Below are 8,667 nucleotides of genomic sequence, written 5' to 3'. Positions count from 1 at the left end.
GGGAGGCGTCAGGGCATAATAATTGATCCGATTCTTTCGTATGTTTATAAAATAATGTATAGAAGTCTCAAAGACCGAATTTCTAATCCAATTCAGTGGTTCAAACAATACACAGTTTTTTCTCCGGTTCAGTGAATATACCTTTTTGGCAATACTGGCAAAATTTCGAGCGTGCCCCGGGGTGGCGTTAGGGCATATTTATTGATCCGATTCTTTCGTATGTGTATCTAATAAGTATGGAAGTCTCCAAGATCGAATTTCTGTTTCGATTCAGTGGTTCGACCCATACTATCTTTTTTCTCCGGCTCGGTGAACAAACCCTTTTGGCAATACGGGCAAAATTTTGAACGGGCCGCGGGGTGGCGTCATGGCATAATTATTGATCCGATACTTTCTTATGTGTATAAAATTATGTATGGAAGCCTCTAAGACCGAATTTCTGTTATGATTAAGTGGTTCGACCCATACAAAGTTTTTTCTCCGGCTCGGTGAACATAGACCTTTGGCAATACTGGCAAAATTTTGAACGGGCCGCGGGGTGGCGTCAGGGAATATTTTTTGATCCGTTTCTTTCGTATGTGTATAAAATAATGTATGGAAGTCTCCAAGACCGAATTTCTAATCCGATTCAGTGGTTCAACCCATACTCAGTTTTTTATCCGGCTCGGTAAACATACCCCTTTGGCAATACTAGCAAAATTTTGAACGGGCCGTGGGGTGGCGTCAGGGCATAGTTATTGATCCGATTCTTTCGTTTGTGTATAAAATTATGTATGGAAGTCTCCAAGACCGAATTTCTGATCCGATTGAGTGGTTCAACCCATACTCAGTTTTTTCTCCGGCTCGGTAAACATACCATTTGGCAATACTGGTAATATTTCGAACGGGCCCCGGGGTGGCGTCAGGGCATAATTATTGATCCGAGTTTTTCGTATGTGTATAAAATGTTATATGGAAGTATCCAAGTCCGAATTTGTGTTCGATTCAGTGGTTTGACCCATACTCAGTTTTTTCTCCGGCTCGGTGAACATACCTCTTTTGCAATACATACAAAATTTCGAACGGGCCGCGGGTGGCGTCAGGGCATATTATTTTATCCGATTCTTTCGTATGTGTATAAAATAATGTTTGGAAGTCTCCAAGACCGAATTTCTGATCAGATTCAGCGGTTCTACCCATATTTAGTTTTTTCTTTCGCTCGTAAAAATACACCTTTAGCAATACTAGCAAAATTTTGAACGGGTCACGGGGTGGCGTCATGCATAATTATTGATCCGATTCTTTCGTATGTGTATAAAATTATGTATGGAAGTCTTCAAGACCGAATTTCTGTTCCGATTAAGTGGTTCGACCCATACAAAGTTTTTTCTCCGGCTCGGTGAACATAGCCCTTTGGCAATACTAGCAAAATTTTGAACGGGCCACGGGGTGGCGTCAGAGCATATTTTTTGATCCGTTTATTTCGTATGTGTCTAAAATAATGTATGGAAGTCTCCAAGACCGAATTTCTGATCCGATTCAGTGGTTCAACCCATACTCAGTTTTTTCTCCGGCTCGGTAAACATACCCCTTTGGCAATACTGACAAAATTTTGAACGGGCCGCGGGGTGCGTCAGGGCATAGTTATTGATCCGATTCTTACGTATGTGTAAAAAATTATGTATGGAAGTCTCCAAGACCGAATTTATGATCCGATTGAGTGGTTCAACCCATACTAAGTTTTTTCTCCGGTTTGGTGAACATACCTCTTTGGCAATACGGGCAATATTTCGAACGGGCCCCGGGGTGGCGTCAGGCATAATTATTGATCCGAGTTTTTCGTATGTGTATAAAATTTTATATGGAAGTATCCAAGTCTGAATTTCTGTTCGATTCAGTGGTTCGACCTATACTCAGTTTTTTCTCCGGCTCGATGAACATACCCCTCTGGTAATACAGATAAAAATTCGAATGGGCCGCGGGGTGGCGTCAGGGCATATTTTTTGATCTGTTTCTTTCGTATGTGTATAAAATAATGTACGGAAGTCTCCAAGTCCGAATTTCTGATCCGATTCAGTGGTTCAACCCATACTCAGTTTTTTCTCCGTCTCGGTAAACATACCCCTTTGGCAATACTGGCAAAATTTTGAACGGGCCGCGGGGTGGCGTTAGGGCTTAGTTATTGATCCGATTCTTTCGTATGTGTATAAACATTTATGGAAGTCTCCAAGACCGAATTTCTATTCTGATTAAGTGGTTCGACCCATACAAAGTTTTATCTCCGGTGCGGTGTACATAGCCCTTTGGCAATACTGGCAAAATTTTGAACAGGCCGTGGGGTGGCGTCAGGGCATATTTTTTGATCTGTTTCTTTTGTATGTGTATAAAATAATGTATGGAAGTCTCCAAGACCGAATTTCTGATCCGATTCAGTGGTTCAACCCATACTCAGTTTTTTCTCCGGCTCGGTAAACATACCCCTTTGGCAATACTGGAAAAATTTTGAAAGGGCCGCGGGGTGGCGTTAGGGCATAGTTATTGATCCGATTCTTTCGTATGTGTATAAAATTATGTATGGAAGTCTCCAAGACCGAATTTCTGATCCGATTGAGTGGTTCAATCCATACTCAGTTTTTTCTCCGGCTCGGTGAACATACCCCTTTGGCAATACTGGCAATATTTCGAACGGGCCCCGGGGTGGCGTCAGGGCATAATTATTGATCCGAGATTTTAGTATATGTATAAAATGTTATATGGAAGTATCCAAGTCCGAATTTCTGTTCGATTCAGTGGTTCGACCCATACTCAGTTTTTTCTCCGGCTCGGTGAACATACCCCTTTGGCAATACATACAAAATTTTGAACGGGCCGCGGGGTGGCGTCAGGGCATATTATTTGATCTGATTCTTTCGTATGTGTATATAATAATGTTTGGAAGTCTCCAAGACCGAATTTCTGATCAGATTCAGTGGTTACCTACCCATACTTAGTTTTTTCTTTGGCTCGGTAAACATACACCTTTGGCAATACTTGCAAAATTTTGAACGGGCCGCGGAGTGGCTTCAGGGCATAGTTATTGATCCGATTCTTTCGTATGTGTATAAAATTATATATGGAAGTCTCCAAAACCGAATTTCTGATCCGATTGAGTGGTTCAACCCATACTCAGTTTTTTCTCCGGCTCGGTGAACATACCCCTTTGGCAAAACTGACAATATTTCGAACGGGCCCCCGGGGTGGAGTCAGGGCATAATTATTGATCCGAGTTTTTCGTATGTGTATAAAATTATGTATGGAAGTATCCGAGACCGAATTTCTGATCCGATTGAGTGGTTCAACCCATACTCAGTTTTTTCTCCGGCTCGGTGAACATACCTCTTTAGCAAAACTGGCAATATTTCGAACGGGCCGCGGGGTGGCGTCAGGGCATAATTATTGATCCGAGTTTTTCGTATGTGTATAAAATGTTATATGGAAGTATCCAAGTCCGAATTTCTGTTCGATTCAGTGGTTCGACCCATACTCAGTTTTTTCTCCGTCTCGGTGAACATACCCCTTTGGTAATACATACAAAATTTCGAACAGGCCACGGGGTGGCGTCAGGGCATATTATTTGATCCCATTCTTTCGTATGTGTATAAAATAATGTTTGGAAGTCTCCAAGACCGAATTTCTGATCAGATTCATTGGTTCTACCCATACTTAGTTTTTTCTTTGGCTCGATAAACATACACCTTTGGCAATACTGGCAAAATTTTGAACGGGTCGCGGGGTGGCGTCAGGGCATAAATATTGATCTGATTCTTTCGTATGTGTATAAAATTTTGTATGGAAGTCTCCAAGACAGAATTTCTGTTCCGATTAAGTGGTTCGACCCATACAAAGGTTTTTCTCCGGCTCGTTGTCATAGCCCTTTGGCAATACTGGCAAAATTTTGAACGGGCCGCAGGGTGGCGTCAGGGCATATTTTTTGATCTGTTTCTTTCGTATGTGTATAAAATAATGCATGGAAGTCTCCAAGACCGTATTTCTGATCCGATTCAGTGGTTCAACCCATACTCAGTTTTTTCTCCGGCTCGGTAAACATACCTCTTTGGCAATACTGGCAATATTTCGAACGGGCCCCCGGGGTGGCGTCAGGGCATAGTTGTTGATCCGATTCTTTCGTATGTGTATAAAATTATGTATGGAAGTATCCGAGACCGAATTTCTGATCCGATTGAGTGTTCAACCCATACTCAGTTTTTTCTCCGGCTCGGTGAACATACCCCTTTGGCAAAACTGGCAATATTTCGAACGGGCCCCGGGGTGGCGTCAGGGCATAATTATTGATCCGAGTTTTTCGTATGTGTATAAAATGTTATATGGATGTATCCAAGTCCGAATTTCTGTTCGATTCAGTGGTTCGACCCATACTCAGTTTTTTCTCCGGCTCGGTGAACATACCCCTTTTTGCAATACATACAAAATTTCGAACGGGCCGCGGGTTGACGTCAGGGCATATTATTTGATCCGATTCTTTCGTATGTGTATTAAAAATGTTTGGAAGTCTCCAAGACCGAATTTCTGATCAGATTTAGTGGTTCTACCCATACTCAGTTTTTTCTCCGGCTCGGTAAACATACCACTATGGGAATACTGATAAAAATTTCGAACGGGCCGCGGGGTGGCGTCAGGGCATAGTTATTGACCTGATTCTTTCGTATGCGTATAAAATTATGTATGGAAGTCTCCAAGACCGAATTTCTGATCCGATGGAGTGGTTCAACCCATACTCAATTTTTTCTCCGGCTCGGTAAACATACGCCTTTGGCAATACTGGCAAAATTTCGAACGGGCTCGGGGGTGGCGTCGGTGCATAATTATTGATCCGAGTCTTTCTTATGTCTATAAAATATTGCATGGAAGTTTCTAAGACTGAATTTCTGATCAGATTCAGTGGTTCTACCCATACTTAGTTTTTTTCTTTGGCTCGGTAAACACACACCTTTGGCAATACTGGCAAAATTTTGAACGGGCCGCGGGTGGCGTCAGGGCATAGTTATTGATCCGATTCTTTCGTATGTGTATAAAATTATGTATGGGAGTCTCCAAGACCGAATTTCTGATCCGATTGAGTGGTTCAACCCATACTTAGTTTTTTCTCCGGGTCGGTGATCATACCCCTTTGGCAATACTGACAATATTTCGAACGGTCCCCAGGGTGGCGTCAGGGCATAATTATTGATCCGAGTGTTTCGTATGTGTATAAAATGTTATATGGAAGTATCCAAGTCCGAATTTCTGTTCGATTATGTGGTTCGACCCATACTCAGTTTTTTCCCCGGCTCGGTGAACATACCCCTTTGTCAATACATACAAAATTTCGAACGGGCCGCGGGTGGCGTCAGGGCATATTATTTGATCTGGTTATTTTGTATGTGTATAAAATAATGTTTGGAAGTCTCCAAGACCGAATTTCTGATCAGATTCAGTGGTTTTAGCCATACTTAGTTTTTTCTTTGGCTCGTAAACATACAACTTTGGCAATACTGGCAAAACTTTGAACGGGCCGCGGTGTGGTGTCAGGGGATAATTATTGATCCGATTCTTTCGTATGTGTATAAAATTATGTATGGAAGTCTCCAACACCGAATTTCTGTTCCGATTAAGTGATTCGACCCATACAAAGTTTTTTCTCTGGCTCGTTGAACATAGCCCTTTGGCAATACTGGCAAAATTTTGAAAGGGCCGCGGGGTGGCGTCAGGGCATATTTTTTGATCTGTGTCTTTCGTATGTGTATAAAATAATGTATGGAAGTCTCCAAGACCGAATTTCTGTTCCGATTAAGTGGTTCGACCCATACAAAGTTTTTTCTCCGGCTCGTTGAACATAGCCCTTTGGCAATACTGGCAAAATTTTGAACGGGCCGCGGGGTGGCGTCAAGGCATATTTTTTGATCTGTGTCTTTCGTATGTGTATAAAATAATGTATGGAAGTCTCCAACACCGAATTTGTGATCCGATTCAGTGGTTCAACCCATACTCAGTTTTTTCTCCGGCTCGGTAAACATACCCCTTTGGCAATACTGGCAAAATTTTGAACGGGCCGCGTGGTGGCGTCAGGGCATAGTTATTGATCCGATTCTTTCGTATGTGTATAAAATTATGTATGGAAGTCTCCAAGACTGAATTTCTGATCCGATTGAGTGGTTCGATCCATACTCAGTTTTTTCTCCGGCTCGGTGAACATACCCCTTTGGCAACACTGCCAATATTTCGAACGGGCCGCGGGGTGGCGTCAGCGCATAATTATTGATCCGAGTTTTTCATACGTGTATAAAATGTTATATGGAAGTATCCAAGTCCGAATTTCTGTTCGATTCAGTGGTTCGACCCATACTCAGTTTTTCTCCGGCTCGGTGAACATACCCCGTTTTGCAATACATACAAAATTTCGAACGGTCGCGGGGTGACGTCAGGGCGTATTATTTGATCCGATTCTTTCGTATGTGTATAAAATAATGTTTGGAAGTCTCCAGGACCGATTTTCTGATTAGATTCAGTGGTTTTAGCCATACTTAGTTTTTTCTTTGGCTCGGTAAACATACAACTTTGGCAATACTGGCAAAACTTTGAACGGGCCACGGTGGGGCGTCAGGGGATAATTATTGATCCGATTCTTTCGTATGTGTATAAAATTATGTATGGAAGTCTCCAAGACCGAATTTCTGTTCCGATTAAGTGATTCGACCCATACAAAGTTTTTCTCTGGCTCGTTGAACATAGCCCTTTGGCAATACTGGCAAAATTTTGAAAGGGCCGCGGGGTGGCGTCAGGGCATATTTTTTGATCTGTGTCTTTCGTATGTGTATAAAATAATGTATGGAAGTCTCCAAGACCGAATTTCTGATCCGATTCAGTGCGGAAAACATACCCCTTTGGCAATACTTGCAAAATATTGAACGGGCCGCGGGGTGGCATCAGGGCATAGTTATTGATCCGATTCTTTAGTATGTGTATAAAATTATGTATAGAAGTCTCGCAAGACCGAATTTCCTGATCCGATTGCCGTGGTTCGACCCATACTCAGTTTTTTCTCCGGATCAGCGAACATACCCGTATGGCAATACTGGCAAAATTTCGAACGGCCCGCAGGGTGGCTATAGGGCATAATTATGGATACGATTCTTTGTAGGATCATAAAATATTGTATGGACGTCATCAAGATCGAAAATCTGTTCCGATTCAGTGGTTCGACCCATACTCAGTTTTTTCTCCGGATCAGTGAACAGACCCCTTTGGCAATACTGGCAAAATTTCGAACGGCCCGCAGGGTGGCTATAGGGCATAATTATGGATACGATTCTTTCGTAGGATCATAAAATATTTTATGGAGGTCATCAAGATCGAAAATCTGATCCGATTCAGTGGTTCGACTCATACTCAGTTTTTTCTCCAGATCAGTGAACATACCCCTTCGGCAATACTGGCAAAATTTCGAACGGGCCGCGGGGTGGCTATAGGGCATAATTGTGGATACGATTCGTTCGTAGTATCATAAAATAATGTATATAGGTCACCAAGACCGAATTTCTGATCCGATTCCGTGGTTCTACCCATACTCAGTTTTTTCTCCGGATCAGTGAACATACCCCTATGGCAATACTGGCAAAATTTGAAAGGGCCGCGGGGTGGCTACATGGCATAATTGTGGATCCGATTCTTTCGTAGGATCATAAAATATTGCATAGAGGTCACCAAGACCGAATTTCTGATCCGATTCAGTGGTTCGACCCATACTCAGTTTTTTCTCCGGATCAGACAACATACCCCTTTGGCAATACTGGCAAAGTTTCGAACGGGCCGCGGGGTGGCTATCGGGCATAATTGTGAATCCGATTCTTTCGTAGGATCATAAAATATTGTATAGAGGTCACCAAGACCGAATTTCTGATCCGATTCCGTGGTTCGACCCATACTCAGTTTTTTCTCCGGATCAGCGAACATACCCCTTTGGCAATACTGGCAAAGTTTCGAACGGGCCTCGGGGTGGCTATAGGGCATAATTTTGGATCCGATTCTTTCGTAGGATCATAAAATATTGTATAGAGGTCACCAAGACCGAATTTCTGATCCGATTCCGTGGTTCGACCCATACTCAGTTTTTTCTCCGGATCAGCGAACATACCCGTATGGCAATACTGGGAAAATTTCGAACGGCCCGCAGGGTGGCTATAGGGCATAATTATGGATACGATTCTTTTGTAGGATCATAAAATATTGTATGGAGGTCATCAAGATCGAAAATCTGTTCCGATTCAGTGGTTCGACCCATACTCAGTTTTTTCTCCGGATCAGTGAACAGACCCCAATGGCAATACTGGCAAAATTTCGAACGGCCCGCAGGGTGGCTATAGGGCATAATTATGGATACGATTCTTTCGTAGGATCATAAAATATTTTATGGAGGTCATCAAGATCGAAAATCTGATCCGATTCAGTGGTTCGACCCATACACAGTTTTTTCTCCAGATCAGTGAACATACCCCTTCGGCAATACTGGCAAAATTTTGAACGGGCCGCGGGGTGGCTATAGGGCATAATTGTGGATACGATTCTTTCGTAGTATCATAAAATATTGCATAGAGGTCACCAAGACCGAATTTCTGATCCGATTCAGTGGATCGACCCATACTCAGTTTTTTC

The sequence above is a fragment of the Bidens hawaiensis genome, unplaced genomic scaffold (assembly GCF_021521415.1).
Source record: "Bidens hawaiensis isolate Kalapana, Puna unplaced genomic scaffold, B.hawaiensis_p1.1 tig00056061_1, whole genome shotgun sequence".
Lineage (NCBI taxonomy): Eukaryota > Viridiplantae > Streptophyta > Magnoliopsida > Asterales > Asteraceae > Bidens > Bidens hawaiensis.
The sequence above is the reverse complement of the archived record's forward strand: the minus strand, read 5'-3'. Positions refer to the sequence as shown.